The sequence below is a fragment of the Fistularia commersonii genome, chromosome 8 (assembly GCF_037954325.1).
Source record: "Fistularia commersonii isolate RoL2024-O1a breed Wild chromosome 8, RoL_Fcom_v1.0, whole genome shotgun sequence".
NCBI classification, from domain to species: domain Eukaryota; kingdom Metazoa; phylum Chordata; class Actinopteri; order Syngnathiformes; family Fistulariidae; genus Fistularia; species Fistularia commersonii.
Genome location: NC_141291.1, coordinates 3,350,001 through 3,372,500, shown reverse-complemented (window position 1 = coordinate 3,372,500; position 22,500 = coordinate 3,350,001). Strand labels below are relative to the sequence as shown.

General features: G+C 49.5%; 1 protein-coding gene across 1 annotated transcript in view; it reads right to left on the bottom strand.

The window, feature by feature from the left end:
- Positions 1 to 22,500, bottom strand: part of alk (ALK receptor tyrosine kinase) — a 216,739-nt gene that overhangs the window by 58,822 nt on the left and 135,417 nt on the right. The window lies entirely within an intron of this gene.

Genomic DNA, 22,500 nt, shown 5'->3' with positions numbered 1-22,500 from the left:
CGGAGCTTGACCGGGTCAACTGTCAATCACAGTCAAATACATACATAATTTTTCATATTTACAGGCCTATTCGGATATGACACATTTATTTCAATCTATTACACGCTTGAGAATCTTAAAAACAGTAGCTAAAAAAAAATCTCCCAAAACAGTGATTCATCTCTGTCTCCGAATTCCGACGGTCGGAGAGTAAACACTGACCCGCGGAGGAAAAATCGTAATATAGACGGAACATTCTGTTCCTCTAAGCCGGTTCCTCAGAGGGAACGTTATGTAACCAAGAGAGAATCGCATGTTCTAAGATCCACGGAGGGAGGAAGGGTTCCGAGCAGATTAGATTTCACTTGCTCACGATCTTACTTCCTTAAACGTGGCATCAAAAATTCATCCTCGACAGACGTGAGGATCACAACAGGCTCCGCGATACAGCTGTCCTCTGAATAATTCAGGCCCGGATAACGATCGGCCGGGCCGGGGGGCCGGAGCCTGACGACACGGGGAGTCGGGAACCCCGGACGTCCATCAACGCTTGACTCGATGAGGAGTCGGGACCCTGGATGCCCCTCGACCCCTCCTCAACTCGATGAAGGGTCGAGTCCCCGGGTGTCTATCAATGACCCCTCGACTCGACGAAGGGTCGGGACCCGCAACTCCATCAACGACCTCTTCACTTGGCGAAGAGTCACGACCCAGATGTCCATAAACAGCTCCTTGACTAGAAGTAGAGTCGGGTACCTGGACTCATGCAGACCAAACCTAACGTCGTCGATGTGTTGGTACCCTAGACCCCAGTCAACCACCTTGGCTGAGAGAAGATTCAGGACCGCGGATGCTCCTAGACCCCTCCTCAACTCAATGAAGAGTCGGGACCCCGGATGTCCATCAATGACCACTTGACTTGATTGAGGAGTCGGGACCCTGGATGCCCCTTGACCCCTCCTCAACTCAATGAAGGGTTGAGTCCCTGGGTGTCTATCAATGACCCCTTGACTCGATGAAGGGTCGAGTCCCCAGGTGTCTATCAATGACCCCTTGACTTGACGAAGGGTCGGGACCTGCAACTCCATCAATGACCTCTTCACTTGACGAAGAGTCATGACCCAGACGTCCATCAACAGCCTCTTGACTAGAAGAGGAGTTGAGCCCCCAGATGGCCGTAAACAGCTCCTTGACTAGAAGAAGAGTCTGGTACCTGGACTCCTGCAGACCAAACCTAACCTTGTCGAAGTGTTGGTACCCTAGACCCCAGTCAACCACCTTGGCTGAGAGAATAGTCAGGACCGCGGATGCTCCTAGACCCCTCCTCAACTTAATGAAGAGTCAGGACCCCGGATGTCCATCAATGACCACTTGACTCGATTGAGGAGTCGGGACCCTGGATACCCCTCGACCCCTCCTCAACTCGATGAAGGGTTGAGTCCCCAGGTGTCTATCAACGACCCCTTGACTCGATGAAGGGTCGGGACCTGCAACTCCATCAACGACCTCTTTGCTTGACGAAGAGTCATGACCCAGACGTCCATCAACAGCCTCTTGACTAGAAGAGGAGTTGAGCCCCCAGATGGCCGTAAACAGCTCCTTGACTAGAAGAAGAGTCTGGTACCTGGACTCCTGCAGACCAAACCTCACCTCGTCGATGTGTTGGTACCCTAGACCCCAGTCAACCACCTTGGCTGAGAGAAGAGTCAGGACCGCGCATGCTCCTAGACCCCTCCTCAACTTAATGAAGAGTCGGGACCCCCGGCGTCTATCAATGACCCCTTGGCTGGATGAAGATTTGGGCCCCCAGATGGCCATAAACACCTTCTTGACTCGATGAAGAGTCGTGACCCCTGATGCTTATAGACCACTCCTCAACTCGATTATCCAGACGCCTGCCGACCACACCTAAACTTCATGAAGAGTCAGGACTCCGGGCGCTAGGTGGGTGCCTCATCTCAACCCAATGATGAGTTGTGATCCAGGTGTCTGTCAACAACCCTGTGACTTGATGAAGAGTTCAGATCCTTAATGCCCTCCGGCGATTCTGAATTAATGAAGAGTCAAGACCCAGGATGCCCCTCCACCAACCTAGCTTGATGAAGAGCTAGGACCCAAAAACCCGTTCACGACCCTGACCCGATGACGAGCTGGGACCCAGGATGTATGCATACCACTCCTCAACTCGAGGAGGGGTAGGAACCCTGTATGTCCGTCAACCCCTCCTCAGCCTGATTGCGAGTCGGGACCCCAGACACCCATCAGAGACCACTGGATGCAAGGAAGAGTTGGGTACCCAGAATGTCCACCAACACCACCAACTCAAAGAAGAAAAGTGGACCCCGGAGGTCTGTCAAGGACCCCCCTGCTCGATGAAGAATCGTGACCTTGGATGCTTGTCAGCCAGTCTGGCTTGATGACGAGTTTGGACTTCAGGCACCCGTTAGAGACCCCTTGACCCAATGAAAAGTCAGGTATGCGAACACCCTTTGACAACCCTGACTCCATAAAGAATCAGGGCCCTGGACGCCTGCCAATGACTGAATGAAGAGTCGAGACCATGAGGAGTCGGAACTCCAGACACCTGGCAACTGTCTCTTGACTCAACAAAGAGTTGGAAACCTGGACGGCCGTCAGGGACCACTGGACGCAAGGAAGAGTTGGGTACCCAGAATGTCCACCAACACCATCAACTCAAAGAAGAAAAATGGACCCCCGAGGTCTGTCAAGGACCCCTCTGCTCGATGAAGAGTGGGGCCCAAGACACCCATCAGAGACCCCTTGACTGAAAAGTTAGGTACAGGGATGCCCTTCAATGACCCTGACACAGGCGTCCAATCATGACCCAACAACTCCATGAAGGGTCAGGATTACACACATCTGTCGAGCACTTCTCGATGAAGAGTCGGGACCCTGGACCTTTGTCAACCAATCCGGCTTGTGAAGAGTTGGGGCACCAGACACCCCTCAGACATCCCTTGACTGAAAAGTAAGGTACGGGGATGCCCTTCAATGACCCTGACACAGGCGTCCAATCATGACCAGACAACTCGACGAAGGGTCAGGACTTCAGACATCTGTCGAGCACTTCTCGATGAAGAGTCGGGACCCTTGACACTCGTCAACCAATCCCACTTGATGAAGAGTCGTGATCCCAGACCCCCGTCAAGAGGCGGTACCCTAAGCACTTACCGACCACTCGAGGGAAGGCCGATACCAAACACAACCATCGGACACTGACCGACAATCCCCCGCAATGCGACCCCGTGGCTCGGTGGCGCCGATCTGAGCGCGCTCAGAAGTGGGGGTTGGGGGGGTGGGAGCCTTTGAAGTGGAGACAAAAAGGAGCGGCTGCATAATTCAGCAGAAGCTCAGAGCGAACAAATGCAGGAGAATGTTCACAGAGCAGCAGGAGAAGCCCCAAGGTAGCAGAAACCCCTCCATGCTCCTCATCCACCTCTTCCTCCCCCGCCGCCGCCGCCGTCTGTGGGGACGGCGATAAGACGGCGTGTGGATTCCTCCCACAGCAGATATCAGTGGCATCTCCAGGAGTCAACGCCTGCAGGACCAGATCCTCCTCCTGGGACGTTGGAGGAGGAGACAGAAGGACTTTTAACGAGTCCATTAAGAGCATTAACGCACACACATAACACACACACTCAGCCCCCGAGAAGAAAAACAACCCGAACCCCTTCGTCTGCCGGAGATAAACAAAGACAAGCCAGTTTGTTTAATTCATTCGCCCCAATTATTTATTCATCCGTTCATCTTTATTTGATCTCGGCGAGAAGAACGTCTGGTTCAGGAGGTCCGGAGACGGGAAGCGGCTGCAGCCGGCTGGAAGACGAGAGGAACGTGGAAACAACGGGAGTCACGGAGAAGATGGAGGGGGCGGGGCTTAACCACCCTGTCATTCACACTTATGGACTCTTCAGAAGCTTTACTGAACCTTCTGAGTGTCTTTGGAGGACGTGGAGTGAAGACACAGGGGGAACCCCGGCTGGAGAACGTGGAGACAACCCCAAGAAGTAGAACGTGGAGAGAACCTGGTTAGGAGACCATGGAGGCTCCATACAGAAAGGACACATGCAACAGAATCTACGAGGGAGAACATGGAGAGAACCTGGGCAGAAGAACAAGGAGAACCCAGGAAGGAGAACGTGGAGACTCAACACCGAGAGATCTTATTTGACCACCAACGTTACGGAAGTAAATGCGGCACCTTGAGAACGTCGAGGACACGATTAACGTCCTCTCAACGGCAGACTTCCTGTCGAGAACCTGACAAACCAGGTCATCTGAGAACCAGAACCCATGGAGGAACATCATGAAGGTTCAACTCTGAAGGAAACTTCTCCATCTCCAGCAGGAACCTCCTTAGAACCTCAGAAAGCAGCCGTGGTGACGAGATGTTCAGGTCATCTACGATCGGACTGTAACTAGTTAGTTACCAGAGGACTGGGGGGGGCAGAACACACACACACACACACACACACACACACACACGCACACACACGAGGAACCAATGAAAGTATGTGTGTGTGTGACAGTGTTTTGGTGCGATCAGTATAGATAATGATTGGATGAATGACACACACACACTCAAATATATATGTATTTATATGTATGTGTGTGTGTGACAGTGTTTCTGTGTGATTGATCAGTATTGATAATGATTGAATATAACTCATATTTTGATGTGTGTGTGTGTGCGTGTGTGTGTGTGTGTGTATTAAGTACAGGAACTGCAGTTTTCTTCTCTCCTCTATATGTACATTTTTGAAAAGCGCAGTATTTCATCTCCTCTGTCGCCACCGGGCCGTTACGATAAGAGCCGGCATAATAATATGGTAATTCCAGCGGAGAGGCCGGTGCGTCTCCGCGGCGACCGGGAAAATAAAAATGCGGATATATTGGTTTGAGTTATCGCCCAAATAGATTGTAACCTATCGGCGTATTGGATATCTTGGAGAGAAAAAAAAAAATCCAATAAAGTTCATCCGTCCTACAGTCTGATTGCGCGATTCGCCTTTCCCTTTGCGTGGGAGGAGTTCTGAACGTCTGCAGGGCCCGAGACGCCCGGAATCCAGGATCTAGAATCCAAGCCCCGCCATTCATACTGCGGGAATCAGGCTAACACGGTTTAGCGTAGCCTAGCATCCTGTTCCGCGTAGCATGAATGATGCACTGATGTATCATCTGTGGACCAAAATCCCCAAGTGTCCATGCTAGTAGCCATGTTAGCCTCAGTTAGCCAAGCAGAGCTAGAGAAATATTGTAAAGAAGTGAAAAAAGACATTCATTCATTCATTCGCTATCTATTTAGCTTATCCTGCACCCTCTCTCAGCTCTTATTGGCTGAGAGGTGGGGTTCGCCCTGGATGAACCAGTAGCTCAAAGGGTGGTGCAGCAGTTAGCACTAGCATAGCAAAATCGCACAACTACCTCCGGCTTCCCTCAGCCGCAGGGAATCTTCAATCTTTGCAGTTACAGCTAACAGTTAAGACAATTCATATTTCATTGTATTTCTTATTCTTCCTCTTTTCTACTATTATCTATTACTGTTATGTTTCTTACTTGAAACTCTGGCACAACAATTTCCTTTGGGATAAATAAAGTTGTTCTCATCTCTCTCATCTTGAGCGGCCACTAGCGTTAGCATTTCAAAGGTTATAAACACACCACGCCCAAGTTTAATCAACCAAATTAGCATGCTAACGGAACAAGAGCTAGCTAGTATTTTGATCACGGCTAAACCCTGGCTAGCGGCACAGCGGCCGCCGGCGCTAGCCTTGTTAGCTCCTCGTGGTCAAAACACGTCTCGATGTTTACCCGACAAGAAAAGGAAAACCCAAATGACTGAGAACGGCAGAGGAGAGCGCCTGGTTGGCTCGTTGTTCTGGCGTCGCCCGCACGCCCCGAAACCCCCCTCATTCCCAAAGTCGGCGGCGAAGACGAGCGTGGGAACACACCCCGGGGAAGCCGCATGAAGACCCGCGCTGCTTTCATCAAAGATAAACAAGGCCGCTTTTTGTTTTCACCAGAGCGGATTGTGTTGTCTGATCAAATGGCGTTTGCAGGAGGAGCGTGCACACACATGTGCACAACCCACACACACACACACACACAAACACACACACACCTGACTGAAAGTGGGTTTGTGGGTTGATGTCGGACTCATGTTATCAAGCATGCAGCGTTTTCTTCATAAAATTGGGTTCAGGAAGTCAACAGCAGTTTATGCCCCTCCACGGATACCCAACCCCGCCGCTGTCGTCGCCGCCACCGCTGTCGTCGCCGCCGCCGCCGCCGCCGCCACCCCTGGCTCCCATTTGATTTGTTCTGGCGCAGGCTCTGGAAGTAATCCTGCATATTTTACGGCGGGGCTGCACCGTGTGCCATAAAAACAATCGCAAAATAAAATTAGTTAAACAGAGCTTATACTTGAGCTGCGAGTTATTTATCCCCCCAAAGCCGGGCTAAAGCTACAGAGGGTGTGTGTGTGTGTGTGTGTGTATTTGTTGGGGTGCAGCTGAGGCTCTTTTTTTACCCTCAGCACTATTGGCTTGGCTCCCTTTCAACACCGTCGCTGGTTGTTTTTCATTAAAGATAAGATAAATATTTAATGAATTAAAACAGAAGCTGGATTCGGGTTGAATGAACGGCAGCCATGTTTTGTGAAAAACAATACAATTACATCTGCGTTCATTCATTCATGCATTCATTCATTATCTGGAGCGCTAATGCTGCGCTCAAGGTCACGGGACGCCGTGGGTTAGACCCCGCCCCCTGGTCCAAGATCCACGTGAAACGCCCATGCGTCCCGGTGAAATCGATTAGCACGCAAGCTAACGCTAACCCGTCAACATCGCCTAACTAGATGTGACGGGCCGGTCTCGGTCGGTTGACCCCGACAATGAACGGCTGCGTGTTCACTTTTTCGTCCTCGCCGCGGTAGTTAGCAAGCACGAACCGTAGCATCCAAGCGCGCTACTTCTAAGTAGAAGTCTTCGGGTGTTAGCGGCTCCTCTGGTCCCGCGTTCGGGGCCCGACCCCCATGCCGACCCCCCCTGCAACACATTTCTGTTTATTGCTTGCTCGTGCGGCGGACGGGTATTAATCACATCTGCCGTCCGCCGCTTGTCACGCCGGCTAAAGGCTCGCATGCGGGAAAAAACACAAAAATCAATGCGACCTTGATGAGTGAAGGAGCAACGAGCGGGGAGCAAATTGCCGTGGGTGCTGATAAAGGTGGAGGTCCGGGGTTGGGGGGGCGATAGCGGCGCTCGCTTTCATTTTAATTCCGAACGAATCACAACAGGAGCGGTTTTTCCGTCAGCGGCGGTTAAATGGGATTCGCACGCTCGCGGGGAGATGTAATTGGGTCTTTATTACGACGAGCGCTCGCCGCAGATTGACGCTCCGGCGCGATGATATTGGGCAGAGGGTGAAGTTATGGATCGCGGAGCTGCTGGATGTTGTGAAGCGTGCGAAGTCGGGATGCTCGGCAGGCGACGGCGAGGCGCCGCGATGTCCTCTGCGATGTCCGCAGGGCCAAACCAGGGGCTACAGAACGCCGTGATGGCGTTTCTTGATGGGGAACGATATAATGATCAGGATGCCCTGGGCGGGGAGGGGCGGGACACCTGGAGACATCGAGGTCACCGAGGTCTACGGATTCAAGGGTGTGAAGGTGCGATTCCATGTTCCACCAGGACTACAGGTTGAAGAAGGTGTAAAGCTACCTTCTGGGAACGAGAAAACACCTCGTGGACTCAAGACACGGATCGTGTTAGTCACTAATCGATCGTATGAATCAAGTTAGCTTTATTGTCGGGGCAGTTGTGGGGCTCCAACCTTCCAATGAGAAGGTTGGAGGTTGGAGTCACAGCTTGCTGTATGCGAGACACTGATCCTTGAGTTGCTTGGTGAGCACCTTGGGTGGTAGCTCTGCCGCTATCGGGTAGGCGAACGGCTGAACGGGTGAGTCGGTTTTGAAAGTGCGAGCTGTGCAAGATTTTTCTGAATGGTTCTTCTGAGGAAAGACGGAGCACTTCCACCGAACAGGGGAGTTCAGGCTCCTCAGGCAGGAGCAAGAAATTAAAACCTACATTCATTCATCATTTGCACCGCTAATCCTGCGCTCAGGGTCACGGGGGGCTGCGGCCCGTCATTGGGCGAGAGGCGGGGTTCAACCTGGACCAATGGCAAGGCCACTTATAGAAGCATACAAGTCTTCACCCCTTCACTTGTTTGTCTAAGAGGAACAAATGATCATTCACCCTCTTCACTCTGGACTCTTTAGGGTCTCAGAGTAACCTCTGGCAAGTTTGTGGACTTTGGGAAGAGCCCAGAGAACCGGGAGAAGAACATGGAGACTCCACACAGAAGGGCCTCACAGTTGGAATCCAATTAGGGACCTTCTCGTGGAAAATCCAAACGTCATCAGTCAAGCAGGAGGTGTACCGCTCAAAGTGTGGCAAAGAACCTGGAGCACCTTGTACCAACATCAACAGCTGAAGAAACATCAGGCCTGGAGGGAGATTCTGTCAGCGACCCTGAAAGATCTGCTTCCCGTCAGGCGACCAAATACGGCGTCCGGCGACCATCAATCACCGCCGAGGGACGCCACCAAAGTACCAAGCTGTGGGGGAGGGGCTTAGCCGTAACCGTGGAAACCCTGCAGCATAATCCATCAGCGACCTTGCAACGATGGATCTGCCGCATCATCTCGACCTACATCTACAGGTGACTCCTCCTCAGCGAGGGGGCGGAGCCAGGAGATCATTGTGTTGGCGAATGGTTCTAAAAAAAGGCCCATTAGTCAATCATGGATCTCCAGAGTGGAACCACGCTGGGTTACCATGGTTTCACCTGACAATAATATTGATAATCAATGAACTCTCAGCTGTCAATCATACATCCATTCACACCCCAGGGACTATTTGGAGCCTTCAAAGAAACTGCTGACTGTTTTGGACTGCGGGAGGAAGACGGAGAACGTGGAGAGAATCCAGGCAGGAGAAGTTTCCGCGGTAACGTAGGTCCTTGAACGCATCACAAACACGTTGAATCAGATTTCAAAACTGACGCCGGTTTGTCCCGACCTCGCCGCCGTCCTTAAACGCCAAATAACGCACCCGTTCACAATATAAGCCCGGCTGTTTACGCAGAGATGCTAACTCCCTTGCGACGCCCCGCCGACTTATTGACAGCCGGACCGGCTGTCAATCAGAGAAAACCTACTAAGATGAAGTTCTCAAAGGGAATATTTTTAAGTGCAGATTTTCTTTCAACGCTGGAAAACATCCATGACGATGAAGACACCGAGTCATCATCATCTGAAGATCAGCCAGAACATTCACACCAACACCTTTGAGAGTCACTGGAACTGTGATTGACAGCCGGCCCGTCTGGATTAAGCCCCGCCTCCTGCCCCAGTGGCGGCTGTGATTGGCTCCGCCCCCCCGCCCTCAGCGAACGACAGGTAAAATATAGCAGATTTCGCAAACACCGCTTCGAGTGGGCGGGGCTTCGGGCCTCAAATCACTGGTCTGTTTTTTGCCACGTGATTAGATGAGGTGGTTGATGATCGAAACAGGAAGCGCAAAGATGGCGCCGGTTGAGCTTCAGCCCTGAAGGTCCCTGCTTGGATTCCCACAGAAATCCTTTCTGTGTGGAACCTCCATGTTCCCCCCGTGTCTGCGTGGGGTTCCTCAGGGTTCTCCGGGTTCCTCCCACAGTCCAAACACATGCAGGAGGTTCATTGGAGACCCTACATTGCCCAGACGGGTGAATGAGAGGGCGAAACTTGTATGCTTCCTTTTGTCTTGCTATGCTAGTCAGCTTCTTGAGAGAAAATGCCTGGAACCCCCCCTGTGATTGTGAGGAGTCTCGAGCTGGAAGGATCTTCACCCTCATCCCGATTCCAGACATGCTTCTTGAGATCCCCATGAAGGTGCAGATCAAGAAACATCTGGGAATGCCAAAGTAAGGCCACAGGTTTCCCAGCGACACCAGCAATAAAAATCCATTGATAGAAATACATCTTGGTTGCAGGGTCTTCAGGGTCTTCAGGGTCTTCAGGGTCTGCAGGGTCTGCGGCTCACTGAGGAGAAACACCTCCTCCTCTCCGCCCCCCCGATGGTGTCCTCCAGGAGGCCGATCGATGGAGCTGACTGGCTGATTACGGTTGTCAGCGGAGATGTTGCTTTGGGCTCCGTCGTCCATCAACGTCAGCCCATAAACCAATTCCTTCCACGCAGGACGGCCTGGTGGCTCCACCTGCGCCTCCACAGACCAGGACCTGCAGATCTGGACCTGTAGACCTGGACCTGCAGACCTGGACCTGCAGACAAGGACCCAACCATGCCAGGGATGGAGGCTCTCCTGCCTCCAATTGATGATGTTTCATTCCAGCATTGACAAGGACAAAGACCAGTATCAGAACCAGGACCAGCTCCAGGACAAATGCCTGGACCAGAACCAACGTAAGCACCAGGACCAGGAACAGGAGTGGTAAAAGTACCAGGACTACTACCAGGACAAGGACCAGGGCCAGGACATGGGAGAGGAAGAGGAAGAGTCATAGGACCGGTATCAGGACCAGTACCAGGATGAAGACCAGGACCAAGAACAGGACAAAGACCAGGACTATACCAAAGACCAGAAACAGGACCAGTGCTAGGATCAGGACCAGGACAAAGACCAGGATGCAGACCAGGACGAGGATAGCAACCAGTATAAAGACCAGTCAGGACCAGGATCAGGACCAGGAACAGAAACAGGACTTGTACCAGAACCAAGACCAAGAATAAGGATAAAGACCAAGACCATTTCAAAGACCAGAAGCTGAACCAGTACCGGTATCGGGACCAGGACAAAGACCAGGAAAAGGACACCAACCAGTATAAAGACCAGGACCAGAACCAATAACAGGATCCCTTCTTGGACCAAGACCAAGAACAGGACAAAGACCAGGATCATGAACAGGGAAAGGACCGGGACCATACCTAAGACCACGACCTGAACCAGTACCAGTATCAGGACCAGGACAAAGACCAGGAAAAGGACACCAACCAGTATAAACACCAGGGTCAGGACCAGGACCAGGACCAAGAACAGGACAAAGACCAGGATCACGAGCAGGGAAGTGACCAGGACCATCCGAAAAATCAGCACTAGGACCAGGACCAGGATCCTGGTCTGATAACCGCCCTCAGGACCATCAGGGCCTAAACGAGGGTCCGCCTTCGCCGATCGACATAATCGATCGATCGACGAGCGCGACGGTGCCGATCTTCAGGCTTTGACCCCCTGTAGGGTCTCCGACCCCCTCCTGACCTTTGACCCCTGCGGTTCTAGACGTTTCCTCCTGGGCTTCGGACCTGAAACGCTTCGTATTTCCATTCTCCTCAAATGTCAGGCGTGAGCAGGTCCTCCTCCTCCTCTTGTTCCTGCCATTTATCTTCTCCCACGCCAACAATCATCTCCAAACCTCCCTCCCATCTTTTCCACTTCTTTCCGTGACATTTTCTCCACGCCGGCCGCTCTGGAGTCTCGCCGCCGCCGCCGCCGCCGCCGCCGTCCTCCAACCTCCTCCAGACGACACGTCTCAGCAGAAGAGGAGGAAACTGATGTTCTCCCGCTCTCGCGTTCTCCTACGGTGACGTTCTCCATCAGTGTTTCAATCTTCTCTCCATAGTACTAGTAGTACTACTCCATCTACTTCATAGTATTCTGCAGTACTTCACAGTATGTCATAGTACTGTGATGGGACCGTGGTACTGCTCTCTGCAGTACACGTATAGGAAGCACTGGTACAAGTACTGTGTACCGAGTGTGTACCGAGTACTGACTCGGTACACACACACACACACACACACACACACACACACACACACACCAATGGGCTTCAAAGCGAGCCGAAAAACAATGATACCCACCGTCCAATCAAAACATGACAACTGTTATCCATGACAGATAGATAGATAGATAGATAGATAGATAGATAGATGAAAATTGATGGATTGATGGATGGATAGATAGATAGATAGATAGATAGATAGATAGATAGATAGATAGATAGATAGATAGATAGATAGATAGATAGATGAAAATTGATGGATTGATGGATGGATAGATAGATAGATAGATAGATAGATAGATGAAAATTGATGGATTGATGGATGGATAGATAGATAGATAGATAGATAGATAGATAGATAGATAGATAGATGAAAATTGATGGATTGATGGATTGATGGATGGATAGATAGATAGATAGATAGATAGATAGATAGATAGATGAAAATTGATGGATTGATGGATTGATGGATGGATGGATAGATAGATAGATAGAGATAGATAGATAGATAGATAGATAGATAGATAGATAGATAGATAGATAGATAGATAGATAGATAGATAGATAGATAGATAGATGGATGGATAGATGGATAGATGGATGGATGGATGGATGGATGGATGGATGGATGGATGGATGGATGGATGGATGGATGGATGGATGGATGGATGGATGGATGGGTCAGCTGTCAATCACAGACCTCCAATCTTTCACCATCTCAATCGCACCTACAGACGTTCTTTTCCCCACAGAACTTTCTGACGGGGGGTGTTTGACAACCGATCGGAGAACGTGGCTGAACATCGGGCATCGAAAAAACAAACAAAAAAAAAACACGAGTGTGTGACAGTGTGAAGGAGCGGGATGTAATAAATATGTAATAAAAGTCTAATAAACGTGTAATAGCACATGATTAAAATTACAGACGAAAAAAGTGTTTTCTTTGGTTTAACAAAAACAAATTTAAATATATACTATTATATAAATCACCATTTTTTAATTTTTTTTTTTCCAGAAGACGAGGCGTTACTTCTAATGGAAGAGCGTTGGCCGAGGATGAGGAGGGTGACTTTGCCTCCACAGTGGGGTAAAAGAAAGAGTGAGATATTCTTCTGCTACCCGCCGCTATTACTCTTCCTCCTTCAGCAGCAGCAGCAGGTGTGTGTGTGTGTGTGTGTGTGTGTGTGTGTGTGTGGGTGTGTGTGTGTGTGTGTCAGAGGTGGAGGAGCGGCCATATTACCGCTAATCAATTCCAGTCGCCGGCCACCCATCTTTATCAAACCCTCTGACACTGATGCCATTAGCTGAGATGCATAGCTATGTGAGTTCATGAAATTAGGGCTGAGGGGTGTGTGTGTGTGTGTGTGTGTGTGTGTGTGTGTGTGTGTGTGTGTGTGTGTGTGGGTTGGGCAGCTGAGCGACGCCCAGGCTCCTGTCCAGGAGCGACGTGATGAGATTAGCGTTGCGCGCTAAGCGCTGACAGGCCTCATCAGTTCCCCTCAGACGGCGGCTCGCCGTGAGAGGAACCATGCCCGGGTTAGCGCCGGGCTAACGCCGCCAGCGCCGGACACAGGCGTCGATGGTCGCCACGACAACGCCCCGGCCTCGGCGGGACCAGATGTTCCGCGGGCCTCGGCTGCCAACGGCGTTCGGGCCAAACACGGCGGCGTCCAGAGGCGGGCGTCCAACTACAAACCGATGAGCGTTGCCATGGCGCCGAAGCGCGTGAGAACCACCGCACAACCGTCTGTTCCCGGAGTGGCGGCCAAAGCGGCGAGCGTCGCCATGGAAACGAACAGACGCCCGACGTTCTGCCACGTTCGGCGCGGGTCGTCGTCGCCTCCCTCCTCGTCGCTAAAAACAATCTCGGCCGACTCCTGAGAGATTTGTCAAAAAAAAAAAAAAAAAAAAGAGCCAATCACGGCTCTCCGTGCCAGCCGAGGGGCGGGGTCTAACCCGCCCACCTGTCAATCATAGGACTCCATCCAGGATAATGAGATGAAGACTCAGCAGGATCTGGGTCAACCAAGACCATCTATCCTGAGGGGTCCTCCTGGACCTGGACCTGGACCTGGATCTTGTCTTGGATCTGGAACGCACCCTGAAAACCGTCCATTCATCTGGTCTCCACGAGATGTTGTGATCCTCCTCTGGAAGGTGAGGCTTGTGATCTCAGGGAGGAGGTTCTCCCAGGAAAGGAAAGGCCACCTTCATCCATCTCCCTGACCTTCTCCTCCTCCACTTGTCTCCAACCGTGTTATCATGAGAGTCCATCTGAAGGACACGTTTCTCCAGAAACCCTGTTCCTGCTGCTGATGGTCTTCTGAGGAGGAGGACAGCGGGAGAGCTCGGACTGCAGGTCCAAGGTTCTCCTGCTTAGGTGGAGGGTCTCCATGTTCTCCTGCCAAGGTTCTCGCCATGTTCTCCCTCGCCTGGGTTCGCTGCAGGTTCTCCAACCTGGATTCCCTTCTGAGTCTCCACGTTATCCTGCTAAGGTTCTCGCCGATGTTCTCCTGCCAAGGTTCACTCCACGTTCTCCTTCCTGGGTTCTCATAATGTTCTCCTTGGTTTTTCCTCAATATTCTCCTTGGTTCCTCTCAATGTTCATCTTGGTTTCTTTCCACGTACTCCTTCCTGCATATTCTCCATGTTCTCCTTGGTTCCTCTCAATGTTCTCCTTGGTTCCTCTCAATGTTCTCCTTGGTTCCTCTCAACGTTCTCCTTGGTTTATCTCAATGTTATCCTTGGTTCCTCTCCATGTTCTCCTTGGTTCCTCTCAATGTTCTCCTTGGTTCCTCTCAACGTTCTCCTTGGTTCCTCTCAATGTTCTCCTTGGTTCCTCTCAGTGTTCTCCTTGGTTCCTCTCCACGTTCTCCTTCCTGGATATTCACCATATTCTCCTTGGTTCCTCTCAATGTTCTCCTTGGTTCCTCTCAACATTCTCCTTGGTTCCTCTCAATGTTCTCCTTGGTTCATCACCATGTTCTCCTTGGTTCCTCTCCACGTTCTCCTTGGTTCCTCTCCACGTTCTCCTTGGTTCCTCTCAATGTTCTCCTTGGTTCATCACCATGTTCTCCTTGGTTCCTCTCCATGTTCTCCTTGGTTCCTCTCAACGTTCTCCTTGGTTCCTCTCAATGTTCTCCTTGGTTCATCACCATGTTCTCCTTGGTTCCTCTCAATGTTCTCCTTGGTTCCTCTCCACGTTCTCCTTCCTGGATATTCTCCATGTTCTCCTTAGCTCCTTTCAGTGTTCTCCTTGGTTCATCACCATATTTTCCTTGGTTCCTCTCAGTGTTCTCCTTGGTTTATCACCATATTCTCCTTGGTTCCTCTCAATGTCCTCCTTGGTTCCTCTCAATGTTCTCCTTGGTTCATCACCATGTTCTCCTTGGTTCCTCTCAGTGTTCTCCTTGGTTCCTCTCCACGTTCTCCTTCCTGGATATTCACCATATTCTCCTTGGTTCCTCTCAATGTTCTCCTTGGTTCCTCTCAACATTCTCCTTGGTTCCTCTCAATGTTCTCCTTGGTTCATCACCATGTTCTCCTTGGTTCCTCTCCACGTTCTCCTTGGTTCCTCTCCACGTTCTCCTTGGTTCCTCTCAATGTTCTCCTTGGTTCATCACCATGTTCTCCTTGGTTCCTCTCCATGTTCTCCTTGGTTCCTCTCAACGTTCTCCTTGGTTCCTCTCAATGTTCTCCTTGGTTCATCACCATGTTCTCCTTGGTTCCTCTCAATGTTCTCCTTGGTTCCTCTCCACGTTCTCCTTCCTGGATATTCTCCATGTTCTCCTTAGCTCCTTTCAGTGTTCTCCTTGGTTCATCACCATATTTTCCTTGGTTCCTCTCAGTGTTCTCCTTGGTTTATCACCATATTCTCCTTGGTTCCTCTCAATGTCCTCCTTGGTTCCTCTCAATGTTCTCCTTGGTTCATCACCATGTTCTCCTTGGTTCCTCTCCACGTTCTCCATCTTCCTCAACAAGAAGGTTCAGTGAATCTCCCTCAGGTGTGAATGAGAGTGCGAGTGGTTGAATATCTGTGATTGACAGCTCACCTGTCCAGATTAGGCTCCGCCCCCAAGTGAAGGACCCGCTCAGGCTGTCTTCTCCAACAGAGGAGGACGCCTGCAGATCTTCACGTTCCTTAAACCCCGTCCCCTCGGCCTCTGAAGACGAGCCCTTCCACCTTCTCGACCTCCTCCACCCCTCCGCCATCCCTCTTCCAGACGTATCTCCCAACCAATGACATCTCCCCTCCAATTTTAATAAAACTTTATCATCTTCCTTCCCCGAGCCTCCGCCGGCTCCTCTCAGATCCATCGCTTTCCGTCGCCGCCGCTCCCGTCATGAATAATGAACCGAGAAACGGAGCGAGAAAAAAATAAAAATAAAAATAAAACTCGTGGAAACGGCGTGGAGCTGAGTCAGCAGGTCTGCAGCGAGCGCCGCCGCCTGCAGGGGCGCCGCCGTGCGCTCGCAACCCCGAGACGGAGCGCGGTAAATCAGACAGATTTACGGGGATCGGTGTTTTACATCATCGCCGTGAGGCGTGTGTGTGTGTGTGTGTGTGTGTGTGTGTGTCATGATTGTGTATCTTGGTGCACGTCAGTGCGATTCCTCAGATCCAGGCCTTTAGGCTGGAGGTCCTGGTTTCTTCGCCCATCTGATCTGGATTCCGAGCGAGAAATGAACCACTTCGTCGTCAAAACGCACACACACACACACACACACACACACACACACACACACACCGTGAGCTTGGGAAAGCCCGCTGCTCTGATTCCGGTGGATTAGCGTTGATCTCGGCGGATCCCGCGGGGACGGCGGCGCCACTTGCCAAAAACGGGACTCCAAAACCGGGGGAGAGGCTGCGTCGTCACAGAACCACCGGAAGAGGGTTCGGAGTGTGAAGAAGAACACACACACACACACACACACACACACACACACACACACACACATATACACTTCACCACTGATTTGTTCTCCTCACGCCTGGAGAAACCGGGAACCTCCTTCTGCTTCTCAAAAGGCCTTGAAAGTGATTTTTATTATTAATTATTATATTAATATTATTATTATTACTACTACTACTAGTAGTAGTAGGATTATTATCATTATTGTTGTCTTCAATGTAATTTTCATTATTATCATCATAATCATCATTATGGTTATTGTTATCATTATTATTGTTATTTTATTGCTATCGCATTAGTTGCACTCATTATCAATTTTCAATATCAATTAACACTTCATCATTGATGTCATCATTATCATTTTTATCAGTAGCAGTTGAAGTGCCGTTATCATCATTATTCTAGTTTTATTATTATTTAGTAGTTATTATCATTATTAATATTATAATATATATATACTCATATATATATATAAATTTGTTGCTGCTCCTATTGTTATTCTAATAGTTGCTCTTGTTATCATTATCGTTATATTATTGTTGAATTTACCCAATGAGGATAAATAAAGTATTATCTAATCTCATAAATTTCATTTTAAGAATAATAAGAATAAGAATAAGAACAACTTTATTTATCCCGGAGGATATCGTTGTGTTTCATATAAAACATAACAATGATAAATAATAGTAGGAAATTGTATACACAGTATAAAAAAGGGGGGAGAATTAGGAGTACAAATAAAACTATAAATTGTATAACTATGACCATTACATTACTATTATTACGGTCAATGTAATTTTTTTTATTATCATCATCATCATTATGATTATTGGAAATGGTATTATTGCTATTTTTACGGTACAATTTTATCATAATAGTTGTGCTCATTATCAATACTTGTTACTATTATTATTACTATCATTTTTATCAGGAGTAGTTGTCGTCATTATTCTTGTTGTTATGATCATTATTGCAATTATTATAATGATACAATTTTGTTGCTACTATTGCTATTACAACAGTTGCAATAACACTTATTATCATTATTGTCATATTATTATCGAGTTGAATCAATAAACCATTATTTCATATATCGATATTTTATGACCGTTATTCTTATTCTGAGTAGTAATAGTAGCAGTAGTCAGTGAAGTGGAAATAATAATAGGATTTTTTGTGATTCTTGTTATATTCTCGTTTCATGACATAATTATTATAATTCTTGTTTTGTCCCGTCGTTTTTGTGATTGCTATTATTAAAAGTCTTTCTTGTCATAATAGTTCAACTCCTATATTAATCATCATCAAACGTTCCAATTTTTTGTCATTATTATTATCATTAGTATTAGTGTTGTACTATTACACGGTCGTACGTGCTGACCTCTGACCTTTCACCCTCTCATTCAACCCAAAGGTCAGCGAAGAGTCGTGGAGAAGATGGCGAGAACCCGGGCCGGAGAAGACGGAGGGCCGCGCCATCGCCGGTTTGTTGCTGGCAGGGTTACGACTATCCAGGCACGTGTCGGTCGACGCCGCAGCTCCTGGAATCCAGGTGTGATTAATGTGTATTCCTGAGCCTGGTCGGGGGGGTGGAGAAACATCTGGAAGGGATCAGCGAGATGAAGCACAGGACGGAGAAGACCTGCAGGTCTGCCGCCGCAAATGAAACCCGCTGTCTTCATTAACCGCTAACTGTGTTAGCATCATCGCAGACATCCCGCTGCTTTGGGTTTGGGGGGGGCGGGAGGCGTCTCTCTCCATCTGTCTCGCCCCGCCCGTCGGCCTGCAGCCTCCCAACCAAGTGTTCAATCACCTCTGTTTCAAAGCGGCTAATGCTAACGTGCTACTTCCCCTCCGGGTTCCGTATGAACCTTCATCTTTTCATCACTTCGTCAAAGGGCACGTCTTCCGAATCGCCTTCAACCGTTGCTTCTTCGTTGACGATTGCATGTCAACGAGCCAGCACCAGCTAGCGCCGTGCTAGCTGCTAGTTTTCCAACTGACGACCGGGAGATGTAAACAGACTGGGTCAAAGATGGCGAATTAGCAGGTAAACAGCAAGAGCCGGAACGTGTCAGTATTTAAACTCAGTGCGCGCACACACACACACACCCACACACACAATCCCCCCCCAGAGGGTTGCATGTATAGATGCTAGCATAAATGCCAGCGAATGCGCTCTCTCAAAAATGGTGGCGCCGCGAGGGAACGGGCCGTCAGAAGAAGTCTAATTATAGGAGATGGATGTGGCCGCGGAATACACACACACACACACACACACACACACACACACACACACACACACACACACACACAGACACCAGAGGGCCGGCTGATAATGGTTTCAGCGGCCGGCTCCAGGACTTGTATGCTCCAGACTGCCAGCTTGGGTTTACTTATGCAGTACAAATGGGTTGAGAAGGACGGCGCCATTTGACCGTCCGGGCGAATCCGCGGGCGGATGCGAGTCCGGCTCGCTCACCTCGCCGTCGCACGGGGTCCTCATCGTCCTCCCACGTGGGTCGGGATCAATAACCGGATTGATTAAGTCGGGATAGATGTCTTAGGTCCGGGATTGAGTCTGGGATGCGGCGGTCCTCAAGAAACCCCATCGATCTGACCTTCGCTGATCAATCGCTCACCAGAGGCTGAAGTGAGAAGCATCTGGCAGCTGAAATAAGCGCAGGCTTGCTGGAGAGGAAACCAGAAGGCGTTTTTCCCGCCCGCCGTCCATCTGGAGGACCTTGGATCATCCTCAAGGGAACCCCCAAGTGGTCCCCCAACTCCGCGGCCCCTGGAGGACCCATCTGGCCACATCTTTGGGTAACTGGAGGGCTCAAACAGGGAGCAGGACTTCGTGTCCGGTAAAAGGTCCCTGCCTTTTCCAGTCCAGAGTGAGCCGTGGTGCCGTGGAGTGTTTTGACTGCAGGGACGCCGCGCTCCGCCGCGCCGCGACGACCTTGCTTTTATGGCCGCCGTCGGGCCATTAAAGGAGCCCAGCCGGGAACGGGTCGTTTGCTGGATTATTGAGCGAAACAGTTGTCGAGTCGTCCGATGCGGCAACATACATCCAAGACGTGGGTGGAGGTGGTGGGCGACTGAACGCTTCACAAACCGGACCTTCGCTGCCTTCTGGTTCCACCCAATAACCTTCTGAGTGAGACACACTCGAGGTCCATCAGCAGAAGGTCGCCTCCTTGTGACCTCCAGTTCGAAGTCGCGGCCAAACTCACGTCAGGCCACGGGAACTACGCAATCGACAAATGGAGTGCACAAGTGAATCGGCGGTGTAAACTAGCTAAATAATGCTAATCGGTAGCGTCGCTCACACTGACACCTCGTACATTTTTCTTCTACAATCTAACTAAACTGCTGCTCGGTAGCTCCGGCGCTGGTAGAAACATACCGTGCTATTTTTTTTGGTCTTTGACAACTGTGGGCCTTCGAGGAGCACGCCGCGCCGCTATAGCGGGGTTAGCGTGAAGGCCACTCGTTAGCATGCAGCGCGCGGAGGCAACATCTGGACGAAGTGATGGCGCCTGACTGCGGCGCCGTCTCCAGAGGAAAGCACTTCGACCGGTACTGAAGTACACAAACTTCATGAAGTATCTGAGGAGGTACTGATCCTGACGTTTTCCTGCAGGAACCGGAAGGAGGAACCACCTGGGGGCGTGATGATGTCATCAGAGGAAGTGAGTCCCCATGTCGTCCTGGTTTCTCTCCCAGAAACATCCAGAAGGTTCTCCGAAGGTTCATTGAGTGAGAAGGTGAACGGTTGAAGATCACCAGCAGACCCGTCCGGGTTTAGCTCCGCCCCTCGTCCCAGCGTGGAACGAAAACACGGGATGTCACGTCACGGCGAAAAACAAAAAACGCAAATCCTTGAAAAGGATCCGGAGGCGTAACCCGGCGTTCCACGGCGACGTTTCCGCCTTTCGCGGCGCCTCGTCGTCAATGAGAACCCGCCAACGCGCGCTTGTTTGACCGACGGCGCCTGAACGAACCGCTCTCCGCTAAAAAAAAAACAAAAAACGGGTCGAGCTAACGGGTGAAGCATGGGCGGATGAAAGGGACCGCCGTCCCCATGCCGGGCTTCAAAGAGGAGCATCCTGCAGCGGCCGGGCCCGGTTCTGAAGAAAACGGCGGCGGCGGCGATCCCGCGGACCGCCTTTAAGTATTCATCTCTTATTTCCATCCCTTTGAAATCAGCAGCGCCGGTGAAAATGTGTTGAGACAGCAGCTTGCCTGCCTCGATTATTCAAAACACGCCAACGACATCGCGGCTAACTGAGGGCTCCGGCGCGATTATGTAAATACGCTTCCTTTGTGCGCCGCCGCCGCTCAGTCACCGACGGCGCCGCTTCCTGTCGGTTTCGGTCCCTTCCATGCGGATATAACCTTCTCTCAGGAGGACGAGGAGGGCTTCCAGCGGTGAGAAGGTCCGGTGAAGACAATCACCGCTTTCTCTCCTTTATCTGGGTTTCCGATCCAAAAAGCCGCTCCTTTGTCCCCGACCAACGAGGCTAAATTAGCATAACCAGCTAGCTTCTTTAGCATTTACATAACCGGAGGGTTTACCTATCCCTAACCTTCCGAGGGGGAGAAATTCAAGTCCGACTCCCACGACGAGAAGATTTCGTCTGGTTTTCTGTTTCTAAATTATATTTAAGAGACAGCAAATGGCTGTGAATGGCTGCTTTTTTCAATAACATGAATGAATGAGTGAATATTATGTCTCCATATGATGTGTGAATGAGAGACTGAACGGTTTTATTTTCTACATCACATGAATGATTGCATGTTTCTATATGACGTGCGCATTTCTGTATGTGACACGGGACGGAGTGAATGTTTTTTTGGTCTCTATATAACATGCGTATAAATGCATGAATGAATGTTGTATGTCTCTGTATGACATGTGAATGAGAGGGTGAATGTTGTACTTCTCTATATGACATGTGAATAAATGCTTATATGACTTAAATATCATATGAATGAGAGGGTGATTTTTTTGGATGTGAATGTTTTTTTTGTCTCTGTGACATGTGAATGTTTGTGTTTCTCTTAAGTCCAAATGAGAGGGTGAATGGTTGTATTTTCTACATAACACGTGAATGAATGAGTGTGTAAATGTTGTATGTCTCCATATGAAGCGTGAAAGTATGAATGACTGTCTTTTTTTTTAATTTTTTTTTTACTGTTTATACAATTATGCAACTATTATTTATTATTGTTATATTTTTCCTGTAACTCTGGCACAACAATTTCTTTCGGGATAAATAAAGTTGTTCTTATTCTTATTCTCTATTCCAGAATGAGAGGGTGATTTTTGGTTTGTCACCTACAGGACCGTCTCAGAAAATTAGAATATTGTGATAAAGTTCTTTATCTTCTGTAATGCAATAAAAAAAAAAAAAAAAACTTTTTCATGATATTCTTATATTTTGAGATAGGATTTTTGAGTTTTCTTAAGAATATTAAAATAATAAAAAGGCTTGCAATATTTCAGTTGATTTGTAATGAATCCAAACATTACAAATTACACACACCTGTCTATAGTCACACACACACACACACACACTTGTGCGGTAACATACACCTGTCTGCGGTAACACACACACTTGTCTGCAGTTACACACACTTGTTTGGGCTAGCACACACCTGTTGATAGTCACACACACACACACCTGTGCGGTAACACACGCCTGTGTGTAGTAACACACACACACCAGTCTGTGGTAA